Below are 19,808 nucleotides of genomic sequence, written 5' to 3' on the forward strand. Positions count from 1 at the left end.
TTTGTAGTTATGCCTGACTTTACAATTCTTTATCTTTTTATCTTTTAAGCAGCATACACCACCCCAAACCCGTGCCACTTTGACATAAGGATTATTTTGAGCTGAGAGCAATTGAGAAGCAGGTACAAGAAGTTTTCTGTCCTCACCCCCCCACCATATGCCTAAAAAGTAGGACATATATTTGCAAAAGTGTCCTCCTTTCCCTCTCTACCGTGAAGAACAGAAATTGATCACTGGAGAAAATTCTAGACCCTTATTAGCCCAGAGATGGCACCAGAGAAATCTGCATAACAATTTTTACTTAAACCAGCCTTTATTCACAATTAATTTCCCCATATTTGTCTGCACAGTATTTGCCACCCCTAGAAGCTCAAAATCCTTTTCTTTTGTCTTGTCACTGCTCTGAAAATTTATTGTTCTTTTGTTGATGTGCTGTATAAGCCCAAGTTCTAACCACCGCTTTGAATTACTCATGGCTGAGTGCTCCCATGTGTGTGCACTAAGCATGGAAACAAACTTCTGTCTTTGTTCTCTCGTTAATCTGTCTTTTGTTAGTCTAATTCACAGGGTCCAAGATGGAGAGCCCAAGATAGGTAGAGGAACAGGATTTTTCTCCTCTTCTATAGACAGGACCACAAGGAAGTATAGCCAGTGGATGAATATAGTCTGGGCTTCTGCTGTGAAACTACAGATAAAGGAGGAAACTTCCCTCAAAATATGCTGTTCAAACATCGTAGCTCCACAAACTGCCCTGCCTGACCCCACAGCCCACTCCAAGTATCAGGAAACTGGGGGGCTCTGTATACCCATCCCTTAGACCAGGGATCCCCAATCCCCAGGCCCAGGACCAGTACCAGATCCGCGGCCTGTTAGGAACCTGGCCGCACAGCAGGAGGTGAGTGGCAGGCGAGTGAGTGAAGCTTCATCTGCCGCTCTCCATCGCTCCCCATCGCCCCCCATCACTCCCCATCGCCTGCATTACTGCCTGAGCCATCTCCCCCCACCCCACCCCCATCCGTGAAAAAACTGTCTTCCACGAAACGGGTCTCTGGTGCCAAAAAGGTTGGGGACCCCTGCCTCAGACAGTCTCCGTGCTGAGCCATTCCTGTGGGCTTCTTGGCAAACCTGATTTCATCTGGATTCCGCTGTGTCTTGCTAGTGACCTAAGGATATTCTCTCTCACGGTCATCCTTACCTTGGCCTTTGGGCTTTAAGTTCCACCACCATCTCGGCTTTCTGAGGCAATCGTTCTAATGTCATCAGCACCTGGGTACCACAAGGTAAACATTCCACCCACTTTGACCGAGATGGGATCTCATTACTCCCACTCTCTTGAGAGGCAAGAGGAGAAACCAGGCACCTTCCTCCTCCCCTCTCTCCAGGGTTAAATCCACATCACTGGAGAAGTCGACACACTCACATGAAGAGTAGTCAACGTGGCCTTCTCTGAATGGCTGGCTCTTCTTTCCTAGGGGTCTCTAGACCTGCTGAGCTGGTCTTACAGTGAGCTGTGCGTCACCTCCTCTCTTCTCCTGCTCACTTCGTCTACACCCCTCCTCTCCCTTCATCTTCTCGTTTCTAGCTTCTATGTCTCCTATTTTGTATCATATGCTTTATCTAGTGCAGTGGCCTTTTCTGGCTTCAGAGTCCTAGTCATTGTAGAGAACTTGTGGTTTTTGATTATATACTTGATTGCATTACAGTTTTTAAGTACTGAGTTTTTACAATTAAATTTCTATAGAAGGCATGTTTCCCTCCAACAGACTCCGCAAAATGGTGGCTGTCCTACTAGTTTATGAACATGTCTTCAAAGTTCTTGAACTTTCTGTCTCCTGCTTCACTCTGAATTCCCTGTTATTTGACACACTGAATTCTCTTTGCCTAACCAGCTTTCTTGGTGAGCTATAGGGACCTTTTAGAGCAGTTTTGGTGGGAAGAACCACTTACTACTTGGAGCGTGAGCTAGAATTCAGTGCCCTCAGGGGCAGGTTCACGGCTCCTTCTGTATAAAGGGTGTTGGTCTCCTCCTGACAGCAGCAACTCAGGAGCACAGGTGCATCATTACTTCAAGGTCCGTGTCGTACAAACTGTTCTTTCATATCCGTTATCTCACTGTGGCCCAAATTATCTTACCTCCTAAGAGATGTTCAGAAAGTAAAAATGGTACTAAGACAGAAGAAAAATCTAGGAGGCCCACAGACTAAATTCTGGTCTTCAAGATTTGCAGTAACACTAAATGCTCTGAGAAACCTTAAGGTAACACATTTTTCTGATTTTATTCAGTTCAATATCTTCCAAACTTAGCTGATCATGGATCACCTTCTCTCCATGTAACACTTATTAGGTCAGCAGTAATTAGGTTACAAAGAACACCCTTTGAGAAATGTTATGTTATCTTATTATTATATTCATTTTACAGACAAATCGACACATAGCTGCTAAGTGGTGTGTAAGAGGTCAGCCCAGGGCTATGTGACACTGTGACCCCTGCTCACTCCTCTGGGACAAGGACACAAGGGTTGGGGTTTTTAAAAAGACCAATGAGAAAGAGAAAAAAATTAAGGAGCATATATATCATTTAGCTTTGCTCTGATAACCTAGGCCAAAATAATCCCGCGATTGCAATAATATTTATCTCTCATTCACACAACCTGTCCGCAGATGCAGGTTGGCTGTCAGGGTTTCGTTCTAATTTGTTCTCATTCTGGGATCTAGACAAGCTGTTCTTATGGCAAAGGGAAAATAGCAGGTGGAAATCCTCTAAAGATTTGCCTTCTTACTTATATTACTGTAGGTCATATTTCATTGGCCAAAGCATGTCACATAACCACACACATTTCTAGTACTGGTTTTGTATTTGTCTGCTTTGCAACCAGCTGCAGTAACAAGTAACCTCCAAATCTCACTCATGTTGCAGATGAGTTGTTATGACTTGGGGGCAGTGCCTCTTCCCCACGTGTCTCCTCACTTTGTGATACAAGTGAGGGAGAGGCCATTCTCATGGCAGAGGGAAAAGAACAGGTAGCTGGGAGAAACTCCTGATGCCTCTTTACCAAAGTGTATATTATGGACAAGCCCAACAGCAGTGGGAAAGGGTGTTTTTGCTTTCCACATGGAGGAGGTATTGCCAGCTACATGTGGACAGGTGGAGATATGCAATCCTCTTACAGGCAATAGAGAGAGTGAGTGATGGGAGCAAAAATTAGTTGGGAATGATTTCAGTTGAAAATAGCAGAATATCCAACTAACAGCCCCTTATACTGATAAGGGGTTATTTTTCTCATATAAAAGGAAATCTAGAGGCAAATGTTTGCTAGTGTTAGATTTTAGTGTTAGATTTCTCACCAATACCATAAAGACTCAAATTCTTTTTTTTCCTATCTTTCTGTTAGACTATCTTTAAATGTGTTAGGCATTCATATATATGCACATTGTCTTTTAATCAGAAGGCTGCACAGTTCTAAGAATTACATGCATATTGAAGAGAGGAAGAAAGAAAAATGGATGGTACAATCCTATCAATTTCTTCTATCAAGAATCCAAACACTTTTCAAGAAGCCCCTCCATCCCTCACAGCAAAGACATTTGGTTTCATCTCATTGTGTAGCACTTGGCCGCCCTGAGTTGCAAGGGAGGCTAGAAAGTAAGTATGTAATTTCCACAAACTCTAATGAAGACAGGCAAACGAGAGAGGGGCTTGAGTATCAGTTGAGTTAGCTGATCAACATTGCCTTCCTCGGAAAATTATTGGAAAGGATGGATATTTGAATCTGAACTTCTGTCCTTGTCCACAGCTGGGAAGAAAAGGAAAATTTACATACTTCGTTGGTCTAGTTGATTAGGTTTTCATTTGTTATGCACGTAATTTTGTCAATAATAGTATTAAATCTCTCAAACAATCTAGTCTCAGAATTTAACTAGATATATTTTGTTATTAAGGATATTATTGTTTACCTAGTACACTACGTGTGTAACTCACATCTTCCCTAAGAGAGAAAAATGAAGCACAGTGATGAAATCACATAAAAGGATAGACTTTAGGAGGGAAAAAACCTTTTATTTTCATTTGACTTGCTTATATTTGTAAATGCTTCATAATTCTTTCAAGAGGTCTCTTTTATGTTACTAAAACAGAAAATAATTGTGTGGCCTAATGTGTTACATAGAAGTTGGGATTCACTTCCAAGGGTAGAAACACATTCTTGTTTCCTGAGAGGGAAGTGTTATTAATGTCTCTCCCCTGTTAAAATTGTGAGCTGCGAAAAGGAGTCTGACTGACTTGTGAAACTCTTTTAGAAAAGCCTCATGAAAAAAAGATACTTCTATAGCAAAAACTTAGTGTCTGTTTCCCATGGATTCAGAATAACTATGGGTTCTGGAAGACATAGAAAGAAGAGACATTTCCTCTACCTGCTCCTGCTTGAGAAGTCACCTAGGCCTGTGATTGGTCGTTAAGACTGGAAGGTCTTTACTGTGTTCAGAGGCAGTAGCTACTGTCATCTGGAAGGAAGTCAGTCAAGAATAGGGTATTAGTTTGCCAGTGTCGCTTTAACAATGTGCCACAGCCTGGGTGCCTTAAATAACAAGACTGTATTTCCTCAGAGTTCTGAAGACTGAAATTCTGCGCTGTAAGTGTGGCCGGGGTTGGTTTCTCCCAAGGCCTCAGCCCGTGGCTTTTAGACATCCACCTTCTTGCTGTGTCCACACGTGGTCTTCCCTCTGTGCACGTCTGTGTCTTAATCTCTTCTTATGAGGACATCAGTCATATTTGCTTAGGGCCCACCCTAATGATCTCATTTTACCTTAATTACCTTCTTAAAGGTTCAGTCTCCAAATACAGTGACAAATGGGGTACTGGGAGTTAGGGCTTCAACATATGGCACCATTCAGCCCATAGCAGAGAGGCACACGTGAGCATATTTTCAGGAGGTGTTCATTTCTCTGTAGAGCAGTATCCCATATCCAAAATCAGTTACTTCTGTTGCTTTTCCTTTCTCTTCTGCTGCCTTTGTGCCTCTCCTTTGATGGTAGACACACATCACAGAAAGCAGCAGTAGTGTCTGCTAGACCACCATGTCACACACACACACACACACCATGCATCCACATTCACACACACACACACACACACACCATGCATCCACATTCACACACACACACACACACACACACACACCATACATCCACATTCACACACACACACACACACACACCATGCATCCACATTCACACACACACACACACACACACACACACACCATACATCCACATTCACACACACAGTTTGTCCACCTGTCCTGTCTGAGTGTTGGCATCAGTTACCCAAGGACCCAGGCCAGAAACACCTCCTGTTACCATCGCTGTGGACTCAATGATAAGCTCTCATTCCTCAGTCAGGCCAAGGCTGGTTATCTGACTCCAGAGAAGAAGACCCACAAGAAACTTGTTATTCACGGTTTTGTTTATTTATTGACTTTCCTGATCGAGGACTTGAGAGTAGCCAAATCACATCAAATTTAATTTTCTCAGCATCATCACAAGTTTGGAACTTGGATAGAAAATTCCTACTTTACTTCATCAACAAAGAAGGTGAGGATGAAACCAAACACGTGGAACTTTGTGAATTTTCAATGTGACAATATTCATATCTATTTTACTAAGAAACAGGAAATCCATGTGAGTGATGTAATCACTGGAACACGTGTCCACAGGCAGCTTCTCATATTCTCTTTCTGCTTTGTCACCACGACACTGGTACCTTTACTTCTTCACTGGGATGGAAATCAGGTTACCAGAAAGCTCTCAGGAGGAGCTTAAATTCTGTCTCGTTTAACAAAGGTGCCTTGGAGACTCTCCAGGCTTGGTTTATTTATATGGAGAGATGAAAGGGTCTAGAAAGTAGCAGTCTCAACTTTGAAGGGACACGGAGTCCGTTCCACTCCGCTGACATGAACCCCTGCCTCCCCTGAGTGGCGGGATCACCCAGAGAGCTGGGAGAATCAGTGTCAGGCAGAAAGCCTGCTGAGCACCAGAAGAGCCGACCTCCCCAGTCCAGCTCCAAGCCGGCCGGCTCCTCTGTTTAGTTTTGCGCTGCAGCGGCTGGTGGCTGTGGCCTGGAACTGACACAGCATCGCGGCGGCCGCCCGCGCATGGACTGTCGGAGACATGCAGACGTGAAGGCAGTCGGCACAGAGCTAGGTGTTTCAGCTCTTTCTGGTACCTGTCTTTTGTCTGTCTCCTTTTGGTAATCACTGCTGCTGTGACCTGAATATGTCCTCATGCCAAGTGCGAACTCGACCAGTGGCTGAAAAAGTTGACAGTTTTATGTGAACTTGAAATGCTTCTTTCAGAGTCAAATATACAGGGCTCTGGAGTACAGACGGGCCAAGCTGTGCAGAGCTTAACAACCCAGGGGTCTTACTAACCATGGAAGCAAAATCATCAGAGGGGCCCTTTGTTTCAGCTATTTCTGGCTTACTTCCAATGTTTTGAGAGACAGGCAAGGGTTGCCCATAATTTCATGCCCAGGCCTGACTTATTTAGAGGAATGGGCTCTGGGGCTGGGGAGAGAAGATCCAGGAGGGGTGGGTGCGGAGGTTTGTGCCACAAGGGGCTGGGGTATTGTCGTGGGTGAGAAGGAGTGGGGAATTGACCCTGCAAATAATGGGACAAAATTGAACCCTTACCTGAAAGGGCTGCTCACCTATTTTTTAAAAAAGCAAAAAGATATTTAAGTATTTTAAGATTTGAAACACAACTTTCTAAAAGTTTTATATAATAAAGCACAGGTTTATACTTGGACACTAAAATTAGTTCTATGATTTTAGGCAAGTAAGGCAAAACAAAAAAACAAAAAACAAAAAACCAAGAAAAAAACAAAACAAAACAAAACGAAAAAACAAAACTCAAAACCAACCAAACAGAAACAACACACTAAACACATTAATTAAAATGGTTTTAATTTTTGATTTTAAAAAGCATACATGGGGCTTCCCTGGTGGCGCAGTGGTTGAGAGTCTGCCTGCCAATGTAGGGGACACGGGTTCGAGCCCTGGTCTGGGAGGATCCCACATGCCGCAGAGCAGCTGGGCCCGTGAGCCACAATTACTGAGCCTGTGCGTCTGGAGCCTGTGCTCCGCAACAAGAGAGGCCGCGATAGTGAGAGGCTTGCGCACCGCGATGAAGCGTGGCCCCCGCTCTCCACAACTAGAGAAAGCCCTCGCACAGAAACGAAGACCCAACACAGCCAAAAATAAATAAATAAATAAAGAGGATGCATTTCAAATTGTCTAAATGTAACCTAAAAAAAGCATACATGTATATGTGCTGACTACTTTCCTGGAACAAAGTATTTCAAAAATTTTGACTAGGTCTATTTTAAAGGATCCTTAAACAAATTCTAACAAGAAAAATACAGACATGTTTGGTTGGACATTAGCACCTACTCTTTGTATAGGACAAAAACACAATATTGAATTAAACGATAATAAAGGAAACCCTAGAGGGGCGTGTTAGTAGAGAATAAATAGTTTGTTTTCTCATAATTTAGTTTAAATGTAGGGCAAGCGCCTAGAAAGTTCTAATAATAATGTGACTTCTGAATCTTTGAATGGATTCTGAATTTTAGTCATTTCACAATTCAGTCTTCTAATACCGGTGAAAAACTTTTAGAGACCGCAGTGAGGGAACCGTTTGGCCACTAGTCATAAAAGAAGAAGAGCTTCATTTGGCCCTGGACCTTTGAAGGTGGACTTGGAACTTGTTCAGACGGCAGCTAGCCCTCAGCAGGGCAGGGGCAGTGGGGAACTTGAAGATAGAGCAAATGTGATTTTTTTTTTTTTCCCAAAAAGGTTTTGGAATGTCAAGCTGTCATTCTGGTGATTGGCTTACCCACCAAAGTGTAGTCTATATCCTAAAACATGAGAACATGAGATTAATCTAAACATTTAAAAAATAAGTTAAATAGCTTCCTGCCCCTTCCTTAAAATACATCAATAAGACTCTTGTATTTTAGATTTTAAAAATGCACCTCCAGGATTAGCTAGCTGCCAATTTTGAGTACACCTACTGAAAGCCAAATTTGTCTGACTAAATGCTTGTAAACGACTGCCAAATAAAATGGCTTTTGTTTCAGTGTAATCTACCTCTTTCAAAAAAAGCTTTAAAAAAATTCTACTAGTTCTTACTATCACTAACAGATTAAATAAATAAATAAAGCAAATAAATAAATAAAAGTTGTCACCACCAAGTCAGCTAATAATATTAGCTGCTACTTGCTAAGGCAAGAAACTATTAATTTCATTATTTTCATCATTATAACTTTTGTTTTTTAAGCTTAAAGAGAAATATCACTTTAGATCCTGTTTAAAAAACTGGGTTTATATAACTCACTCAAGGTGGGGAGTAAAAAAAAAAAGGGAAACTGATTTCTTCTCTGAAGAAGGCTGGCAGATGGCTTGACACACGGTTTTTCTGCAGGAGTTGGGTGTCACTTGAATGAAATGAAAGTCATCCAGAGAATAGAGAGATGGATTAGAAATGCTCTCAATTTCTGCCCACATCCCAATTTCTGCTCAATTTCTGATCCAGGTAAGTCAAATGCCCACACTTTGACTTACCTGGATCTGCAGGTCTTTCGAGCTTCTCTCATTTTCAAGGACAGTTTCCCTCTGGTGCTCTAACCCCACCCTTTCCACTCCCTGTGTGTTCTTTTCCCTTCAATCATTACTGCTCTTCTTTATTTATAGCACCTCCTCCCTCCTGGATCTTCCTTCATGGTCGAAACATGATAGGTTTCTCCTACCACGAAAAATCCCCTCCTCCATTCTGTGCCTGCCTATTTCTCCCCTTCCTTTCCCAGCTGAGCTCCAAGGAAACATCATCTAATCATCAGCTTTTCCTTCCCCACCTCACCCCCTGCCCCTAAGTGTTCCTCCCCTTGTCCACTGAGCCTTTCTGGAAAACATCACCGGGGATCCCGACAGCAAGCCCAAACATCTTACCCCTCGTTGCAGCATGTTATAGACAACTTGCTTCTCCTTGAAACTTTTTTTTTTTACCCTCGGTGTGTTTTTTCTTTTGGTTCCGCGGTATGCGGGATCTTAGTTCCCACCCAGGGATTGAACCCACACCCCCTGCAGTGGAAGCGCGGAGTCTTAACCACAGGACCACCAGGGAAGGCCCTACCTTCGGTTTCTAAGGACCCAATCGTTCCTTCCTCCTTGTTCTCTGAGCCTTCCTTCTGCCTTCCCCAGCGGCTGCTTTTCCTTAAGGAGTGATCCATGTCCCCCCTGGTTCTCTCTTTACAGATAAAGAGCAAAGACTTATAGAGATTAAATGATTTGGTCAGGTTCACAGCTTTAGGGGTAGCAACAAAATTCACACTGATACATAAGCAACCCTTTCCCTATGCCACGTTTCTCAGGACATTTAAGAACTCTCAAGAAGGAGCGTTGTCAGACTTGTTTGTACCTGAAGATTCAGAGAAAAGAGAAATTAACAAGCTGCTACTACCACCGCCATCAAATGTTATGCTGCACGAGTAGTTCTTAATATATCTCTAACAGTTAGAACATTTTTTTTGCTTCTCACCTGCAATCTCTCCCTGGCGGACTTCGCTGTGGCCTTTAGCTGGCAACATTATAACCTACGGAGCTCTCGCAAAGCATCCCCATCTGCTTAGCGGATGTGTCCCAGATCCAGCCAGCTTCACACTTCCCGGCTGAACTCTGCCCCTCAAGCTGCGGCTTTGCCTGCACTTCCTGCTTTGCTCTGTGGTCTCCCTGTCCAGCCACGTCCTCAATGAGGAACCCCTCGAAATCCTTCACCTTAAGAGTGAGTGATGGGAGTAACACAGGTGAGAGGGGTGAGGAGCTCTGATGTGGACCTTTGGCAGTCAGAGTGGGAGTGGGAGAGACAAATGTGTGAGATGTTGAGAAACTATGCTATCGGCCAGCTTCACAGAGGAGACAGTTGTCAGTGAGCCATACTGAACACGCCTTTACGCCATCACAACTGATCTCATTGTCTGAGCCAGAGGCTTGCTTGGCCCACATAAGAATTAAGGATGCAGGATTTGGAAGCAGGACCATTTCTCCGTGCTCTCTGCTTCACAATCATGCCCAGGTTAGGTGTACCTGGGCTAATGGAGGTGGGAGACTTGGTATCTGGACCAAACTCTTTTTTGCACAGTCTAAATTACCTGATGTTTGGCAAGACTCTGGATTGTGTTGAATCAAAAATTAAGAGTTTTTAAAACGATAGGCGTGATAAAAATAACTGTCTCTTGGTTATGCATGGTCCTTATGAACTACCAAGTTTTTCAGTCCAGGACAGAGGCAATGAGAAAAAGGAATGTGATGTTAAAAGTGTAAAAAATTTGCCTTGAAATACTCTGTTTTCCAAAGCACAGTTTTCTGATTGAATTAGCCTTGCTAAGAGAGTTAATAACATGCCAATATTTTTAAAAATGTATAATTGAGAACAAATAGCCTTTATAAAACACAGCATTTTAGCCACTAGAATCAAACTTCATGAGAACTTGGACTCTGTTCATTTTGTCGTGGCTGAATCGCCATGCCTGGAACAGCTCCTGGTACATCACGGGTACTGCATACAAAGTTAGTTGTGGAGAGAAGTCTCCAATTATGTGCTCATATTCATATGAGTTGATGTTTAAATGTTTGTCTTCATGTTTGGTATATTTATTGCCTATGACATCACTTATGGGCAACAGTGAAGAATCTCAAGGAAAAGAAACAATAAAGTTATTTCTAAATTTGAGATAGAGCTGCAGTTCAGTTATTTCCATGCCCTGATTTTATTGTGGTTATTCAAACAATGTATAAATAAGGCCTTCAAATACTATATAAATTTAATAGTTTAAATTTCCATAAACATAACAGGTCTTCATTCCAATTAATCAAATGTAAATCATTTGGCATGTAATATAATTTATGATATTGAAACCACCTTTGTTGCTTCCAACCTTGCTTCAAATTCAGGAATATAGGATTGATAAACACAAAATCGCTCTTTTCCGTAACAGCATGGTTATCACTATGATTGTTCATTAAGATTCAAAAGAAGATAAATAACAAAATGAATAGCTATTTATTTAAAACTGTCTGGAATAATTTTTTTAAAAATTAATTTTATTAATTTTATTTTTGGCTGCGTTGGGTCTTCGTTGCTGCGCACGGGCTCTCTCCAGTTGTGGCAAGCAGGGGCCACTCCTCACCGCGGTGCGCACGCCTCTCGTTGCAGTGGCCTCTCTTGCTGCGGACTAGATGTGCAGGCTTCAGTAGTTGTAGCACGTGGGCTCAGTAGTTGTGGCTCGCGGGCTCTAGAGCGCAGGCTCAGTAGTTGTGGCACACGGGCTTAGTTGCTCCGCGACATGTGGGATCCTCCCGGACGAGGCCCCGAACCCGTGTCCCCTGCATTGGCAGGTGGACTCCCAACCACTGAGCCACCAGGGAAGCCCCTGTCTGGAATAATTTTAAGGGCACTAAAAATGATACCGACTGCGGATAGTAATTATATGGATAACTATCAAGAACTATTCACATCCACGCATATTTGGCTATGATAGAAGATGGTCAGATTAACTTGACTTAAATTTGTCTTTGGAAGACAGTGTTTGGAGTGGCCAGCTTTGAACTTGCTTCTACCAGCATTTATAACTGCTGTCACTATTTCTAATAACTCTTTTATTGATAGCTTGCAACCTCTGCACTAGGGGCTAATTAGAGGATCACCAGGTTCCTGATGGGGACAGACATCTGATTCCACTTTCAACATTGTTGCCTGGTTACGAAGCCAAGTTTTGGGTCCACTGCAATCTTTGGAAACAGCAGTTTCATCTTTGCACAAGAAAGGGGCAAGCACAGAAATGGAAGTGATAGGAAGAAGTCACTCTAAATCAAAGTTTTCTAGAAAGTATGTGTTCCTTAAAATTTTTTGGCTTTTATTTTCATTTTGAAACATGATGCCATATATATGGGTATTCTTTCCATTCTAAACTCTCAGTGGGAAGAAACTTTCTATTTATAAAGTGTTTCAATGTGGTAAGGAAGAAATGAGGAAGCCAAATGATTGACTTTGTAAAATAGGTTAAGTAACTTATTTTTTTGAGTTTATATCCAACTAGAATCAGGCCACACAGGTAACCAATATTCATTAGAATCCCACTTAAAAATAAACACTGGGATAGATGCTGGCGTTACAGGGATTAATTAGACATGGTCTCCATCCTGAAGAGGCTTACAGTGTAGAGGGGCAGATAGACAGCTACGCTAGACAAAGCAGACTCAGCTGGTGTGATATTTTCCAGAAAGTCTCTGCTGACTCAGTTCTGCCCAGACCCCCTCCCACCACGTGTGTCCAGGGCACACTGTTGTCTTTCTATCATGTCATTGATCAGATCCACTCATTTCACTCAACGTATATTCCCTGAATGCCTCCTACACGTCAGGCTCTATTCCACATGCATAAATAAACATATGCATTTGATATATATGTATATACATTTATATATTATATGTGAGATATATAGTGGCATGTAAATAAGAATGTATGTTAAATAAATCTTTGCAAAATCAAGGGCATATTATATGTGCTGTTTTTGAGCTTTGAACATGGCTCAGTATTTCTCTTTACATTAAATATTCATTGACAATGCGCTTTTAATATAGATGCATCAGATTCCATCATTTGGAGAACAAACCTCAGTCTGTTTAGCCAATTCCTAATTATTGGTCATTTGGGTTTTAATTTTTTCCTGTTACAAATAATACGAAGGCTATTGCTTCTCTATGCAAACCTTTGATTGCATTTCTTTTTTAAAAAAATTTATTTATTTATTTATTTATTTATTTATTTATGGCTGTGTTGGGTCTTCGTTTCTGTGCGAGGGCTTTCTCTAGTTGCGGCAAGTGTGGGCCACTCTTCATCGCGGTGCGCGGGCCTCTCACTATCGCGGCCTCTCTTGTTGCGGAGCACAGGCTCCAGACGCGCAGGCTCAGCAGTTGTGGCTCACGGGCCCAGCCGCTCCGCGGCATGTGGGATCTTCCCAGACCAGGGCTCGAACCCGTGTCCCCTGCATTGGCAGGCAGACTCTCAACCACTGCGCCACCAGGGAAGCCCTGATTGCATTTCTATCACAAGATTATAATTAGTAATCAACCTTCAACGTAATCAGCCTTTGGAAGCAGATATGTTCTCTTTGGCCTTTCAGTCAGAAGTCTTTTTTTTTTATTCACACACACACACACTGTATTTTATTTTTACAAGACATAAATAGACTGACACCAAGCATTGTACATGGATGACCACAACAAAAGCAACAATGATTGCATTGAAGAAGTCTTAACTGTGTTGTGTGATTTAATTTCACTTTTGTGTTTGACTAAGTTTAGATTTCTAGTTCTACACTTTATCAGTGCAGCGGAATAATTCAGTCAAAAAGAACAAAGGCTGTGCATTAGCTCCTCTTACAAACTGATACCTATCTGAACATACATAGAGAAAACCTCCATCAAGGACTGGCTCGGAAAGTGAGGAGGGTTTTCCGAGGGCATGGGGTTGGGGGAAGTCTGAGGTGGACACAGTGATGCCAATGATGGTGTGACTGGTAACCCTAGTCTGCCTCCCAAGAACTAGTGTCACCAGTACTTCCAGCTTTCAAGGCTAAAGTCTGAATGATCTTCCCCCCATCAGCTGTCCTCACTGAGTCCTGCTAGAACGTCAGGAGAATGAGAGGTGCTAATTAGGGGTGGAACTGTGTGCTCCCCAAAAAGATATGTTGAAGTCATACCCCCAGTAACTCTGGATGTCACCTCATGTGGAAATGGAGTGTTTACAGAGGTAATCAAGTTCAAATGAGGTCATTAGGGAGGGTCCTCATCCAATATGTCTGGTGTCCTTATAAAAAGAAGACATTTGGATGCAGAGACATGTACAGAAGAAGACAACCACGCTGTGTGAACAGACCCAGGCAGGAGACAGCCAAGTGAAGACTGGAGTTGTGCTGCCCAAGCAAAGGAGCGCCTGGGCCAGCAGAAGCTGGAGGGAGGAAGCTAGAAAGTGTCCTTCCTTGTATGTTGCAGAATGAGCGCGGCTCTGCCAACACCCTGATTTCAGACATCTAGCCCCCAGAGCTGTGAGACTACCTATTTCTGTTTTGTATAAGCCACCTGTCTGTGGTATTTGCTATGGGAACCCTACGACACTAATACCACACTTACATCCTGTGACTATTGACTCCAGCTGATATTTGACATGGGGGGGTTAGACTGTAGCGTTTATTAGAGTTCAGCTCTAATCAGATTAATCAGGTGAATTCATTCATCCTTCCATTTCTTATTTGACAAATGCTTATTTAGTATCAACCACCTCCCTCAGTTCTTAATTTCTAATGCATCAATGCCACAGATACGTTTTGAATATTTTTTTCAGTAGTAGTTGTACCATATTTCAGGGACAATTCTTCTTGTCCCCCTTTGCCTACAACTCAATGGCCAAATAAAATGTTCCTACAGGGACACCGTGGCCGACTGTGCTGGTCCTCTTTCTCTCACTCCCTGGTCCCTCCACGTGTCACGTGATGGTGTGTGGTTTTGTATTACTTGGTGGTTATGTTTATCTTGTCTCCTTAACTCAGTAATGCTCTGTTTGAGCCAACTGAGGTCGAACCGTTAAATATACAACCCCCCACCCCGCCCGGTAGCTAAGTCTCTACTTCCTTTTCCACATCTTTTATTTGACAGCAAGGAGAAAGAGTCCACGAATTCAACCTAGAGTCCAGCATTTAAGCAAAGACATCACTTTCTTCAATTTATGCGTGAAGGGTTTACTCCTTGACAATTATAACCAGAATCTCTCCTGTATTCCCACAAGGTCTAGAGTGGAGGTGAGCGCACAGCATTGGACATAACATACCTGTGTTCTCTGTGTTCCTGTCTGTTTCAGACAGAATGGGGCTGGGCTCCTTGCCTAAGATGATGTTTATCCAACACTTTGTTTTGCCGCTAAAATTTGTTGGTGTATTTGGGGGATTTTGGTTACCATTGTTATGATCATCAGGGATCATGGCAGCAGTGGAGAGAAACAGCCAAACTCTAAGAGGTGGTATTACAGGCTAGCTGCTTAAGAGAAGGCCTGGAGATCGCTTCCCAACTCTCACACCTAGGGGCAGTGTGACTCGGGAAAAGCAGTCAATTTGCCAAACCCAGATGTGTTAGCTGCAAAATGAGAGTAAAATTATCTGCCTCAGTTGACAAGTTATGAATATTCACTGAGAGGTAATGTGTATATAAAGCTTAAGTAGACAGTAGCTGGAACATAGTTAGTGCCCATAGACAGAACACCATTAATACTAAGTAGGACCCAGCATTAGACTTCCAGGTGAGACTGAAAGACTGGGAGAAGCCAAGCTTTCGGATATGGTCAAGTGCCGGGAACATGCTCTGGTCACCAGTTGGCTGGAGTCATATGCAGGTCTGGACTGTAGTCTCACCTCATGTACTTTGAAAAATGCAAAATCCCAGGGGCTTTTTCCATTTTTAACCTTTTATTTTCTTATTTAACATGTGTCTTTGATCCCCCGCCCCTCCTCGAACTCAGCTTCTGGGCAGTTGACAAAAGGTCTTGAGACAAAATCTGATGCCATGAGTGCCTTGTTTCAGCCCCTCTTTCTTTTGCTTCACTACCATCCAAGTTTTTATATTAATTTAAATTTTCATCGCATTCTTCTGTCAGTGATATTAGTAGTTTTGTGTATAGACATCACCTTCAATGGAACAAAGCCTTTTCAATAACTATCCTAAGAGAAGTACTTGCATTTCTTTAACCCTTCCCAGAGGGCTAGCTGGAGACTCCCAGAGGCAAACTTTATGGAATATAAGAAAAACAGTCCTAAGGCAGAAGAGTCTTATGTAACCTCAGTAAACACCAAAACACATAAGTTACTGCACAGAAAGACGCTGTAATGTGGAATTGTTTATTATGTCAGACAGCATCAAATTTCCATGGCTTTATAGGGAAGGAAATTAGAGCAATGAGTTTCAATTAAATTATGAACATGAAATCTCCCTCAGTTGTGCTAATAGAAAACCCTAATGTTGATCCTGGCATAACTTCTAAATTTTAAACATTAATGCTTTTCGTTACTCATAATCACCATTAAAACTTGAGCACCATCCATAAAACTAGTCTTTATTTTTAGATGCCAAAAGGTAAAGCAAGAGCAGTTGAAGCTTCTACATGTAATAAAATGCCAGGCAGAAATATGAGGCTATAGACCTACTCATTTTCAGAGACCCTCAGCTCTCTAGAGACCACTGGGAGTTTATCCTATCTATTCATATAGCTTCATTTATTAGTATAATCTTATCATATGAATTAGGGCATTACAGTAAATAGTTTCATTAATTACTAGGTCTTATAATGTTAGAGCAATTCTGTTGATACTCTCTGATCCTGCCAAAGGCTTTAAACCTGCAATTATGCTTTGAAGACTTCTGACATTCTTTTTTCCTCAAAAATCTTTTAAAACTCTCAATATAAGTGGCTATGGAGCTTGGGAGGTGGGAAATATCATAGTGTCTGATAAGGTGAACAGTGGGAATTTTCTCTAACATAACCCGGGCTGACTGGCATGAAGGAGTTCGGTGCTTCTAACAGCAGACTTGTCTTCAGCTCAACTGCAAGTGGGCGAGGCTTTCAGGACACGAGTAACCCAGCCCTCAAAGGGTGGAAGAAGCTAAGACACAGTTTCTTGAGCATACAGAGGTTCCCCTAAAAATTAAAAATAGATCTACCATATGCTCCTGCAATCCTACTTTTGTGTATATATCTAAGGGAAGTAAAATTAGTATCTAAGAGATAAGTGAAATTATCATTCTATTATTATATTCATTGCAGTATTATTCACAGTAGCCAAAATATGATAACAACCTACACATCTCTCAACAGATGAATGGATAAAGAAAATGTGATCTATCTATCTATCGTCTATAATGGAATGCTATTTAGCTATGAAAAGAAGGAAATCCTGTCGTTTGACAGCATGAATGAGCCTGGAAGACATCATGCTTAAGTGAAATAAGCCAGACATAGAAAGACAAATATTGTATGATCTCACTTATATGTGGAATCTTAAAAATTAGCACTCAGAAACCTGATCAGAGAATGCAAGTTTCCAGGAGCTGGGGGCTGTGTGAAATGGGGAGTTGGTCGCGGGGTATAAACTTTCACTTATAAGATGAATAAGTTCTGGGGAATCTAATGTATGACATGGTGGTTATAGTTAATACTATATTGTATACTTTAGACTTGTGAAGAGAGTAGATTTTAAGTGCTCTCAACACAAAGAAAATGGTAACTATGTGAGGTAATGTTAGTTAGCTTGATTTTGGTAATCATCTCACAGTGATTTAAATCATTATATTGCACACCTTAAATATATACATTTTAAAAATCAATTACACCTCAATAAAGCTAAAAAAAGGGCGCACATACAAGAAATAAAAAACCTTGAAAACATCACATGTGCTTGGAACATTGTGACACAACAACTAAATTACAGGGAAACTACCTCTCCTATTGTCCTCCCAGCTCTGATGTATTGGGTCGGGGGTCGTGTTTGGGCCCCTCTACATCCACACTATTCTAATCAGAAGGGACAGAGTTTAATAAAAGTTCCAGCTAGAAAGAGGCAGCTACTCTAAGACTGTGAAAAGCCAATGGTCCACGTGGAAAGAGTCGAGATCCTTTTCCACGGCAGCGCTGGATAAATGCTAATGGGCACTGGGAATTCAACTGAAAATTATCCTAATTAACCTCTGCAGTGAGGCCAAGGGAAATCCATACACTGGCCAAATCTCTCCAGAAGGAAAAAAAAAAATCCTTCACCGTTTCTGGCACCTAAGAACCCAAAACATTATCCTGAAGGCTCAGCGAAACAGCAAACCTCTTAAAATGCCTTATTGTAGGAACCATAAGACTATTTAGAATAACTCTTAAATGAATATCGATAAGAAAAAATGACCTCTGTGAAACAGGTCCAAGAAACGGTAAGAGAATGGGTTGTATTAATTATGATTCTGTTGCAACAGACAGACAGCCCAGGACAAACTGGCATTAGCAAAAAAGGAATTAACTAACTCCCTTATGTGAAATGTCCAGGAATATACTAGCTTTAGATACTGCCACACAGATGAGTCCGAATTGTGTTCTCACAGAATGATCTCTCGCTGTCCATATCTCTGAGAGAACCACCGTCCTCTCTGTGGGTTCTATCAGAAAATCTCTTTCTTTTGGGTAGACGATGGCTGCAAGAGCTCCAGTCACACCTTTCAGGCTCGGTATCCATGGAAACAGAGCAGCGCCTCTTACTCAGCACATTGCTCTTGTAGCTTCATTGGCTTGCCAGGTCAGGTGCTCTTTCTGGAATCAATTGCTGGGACAGATTTCACTGAGTGGTTTCGGTACAAGACTCCTGCCTTTCCCTGAGGCTTGTCAGGTCACAAAGACTTGAATAAATCTCCAAGGTAAACCAGGAGCTTTGGCTTGGAACAGTGGAAATGAAAACTGCAAACAGCAAAGACCCACTACTTAGCGTAAGATTAAAATGAAGCAGAGCATGAAAAGATTCATAATAAAATTAAAATCAAAACAGAATTGAGTGCAATACACAAGGACTGCAAAAAAAATTAATAGAATGACAGGATCAAAATTTGCATTGGGACTAGTAATTTGCAATGGTACAAATATTAAATTGTGATATGAAGGAAAAATTAAGAAAATCTTCCAGAGGACAGAGGAAAAAGAAAAGAGGAAACTAAAAGTCATGAAAGGCTCAGAAAATAAATCCAACTTAAAAATTATATTTTAGAATACAGAGTCCGTAAATAGACCCACATAAATATAGTCAACTGATCTTTAATGAAGGAGCAGAGGAAATACAATGGAATAAAGATAGTCTTTCAACAAATGGTTGAACAAATAGGCAACCACAAGCAAAATCATGAATCTAGACTCAGTCCATACACTCTTCACAAAAATTATCTTGAACTGGATCATAAACCTAAATCTAAAACACAAAGCTATAAAATTCCTTGATAATAACATAGATGAAAATATAGATAACCTTGGGTATTGTGATGACTTTATTTTTTAAATTTTTTATTATTTATTTATTTATTTTAACATCTTTATTGGAGTATAATTGTTTTACAATGGTGTGTTAGTTTCTGCTTTATAACAAAGTGAATCAGCTATACATATACATATATCCCCATATCTCCTCCTTCTTGTGATGACTTTTTAGATACAACACCAAAGGAACCATCCATGGAGGAAATAATTAATAAGCTGCACTTCATTAAAATTAAAAACTTCTGCTTTGTTAAAGACAGTGCCAAGAGAATGAGAAGACAAGTCTCAGACTGGGAGAAGATATTTGCAAAAGAAATATCTGATAAAGGACTGTTATCTAAAATATACAGAGAACCCTTAAAACTCAACAATAAGAAAACAGACAACTCAACTAATATATAGACCAAAGACCTTAACAGACATCTAACCAAAGAAGATACACAGATAGGAAATAAACATATGAAAAGAGGCCCCCATATCATATGTCATCAGGGAGATGCAAATGAAAACAACAATGAGATAATACAATGCACCTATTAGAATGGCCAAAAGCTGGAACACAAATAACAGCAAATGCTGGTGAAGATGTGGAGCAATAGGAACTCATTCATTGCTGGTGAGAATCCAAAATGGTACCACAGATTTGGGAGAGT

At 41.4% G+C, this 19,808-nt stretch overlaps 1 long non-coding RNA gene across 1 annotated transcript; it reads right to left on the minus strand.

The window, feature by feature from the left end:
* Positions 1–5,457: 5,457 nt before the first annotated feature.
* LOC118883639 lies at positions 5,458–8,679 on the minus strand. The gene is made up of 3 exons (XR_005017067.1): positions 8,619–8,679; positions 6,687–6,703; positions 5,458–6,304 (listed from the first exon to the last, which is right to left on the minus strand). It is a non-coding gene; the product is annotated as an uncharacterized LOC118883639 (long non-coding RNA).
* Positions 8,680–19,808: the final 11,129 nt, after the last annotated feature.

The sequence above is a fragment of the Balaenoptera musculus genome, chromosome 17, assembly GCF_009873245.2.
Source record: "Balaenoptera musculus isolate JJ_BM4_2016_0621 chromosome 17, mBalMus1.pri.v3, whole genome shotgun sequence".
NCBI classification, from domain to species: domain Eukaryota; kingdom Metazoa; phylum Chordata; class Mammalia; order Artiodactyla; family Balaenopteridae; genus Balaenoptera; species Balaenoptera musculus.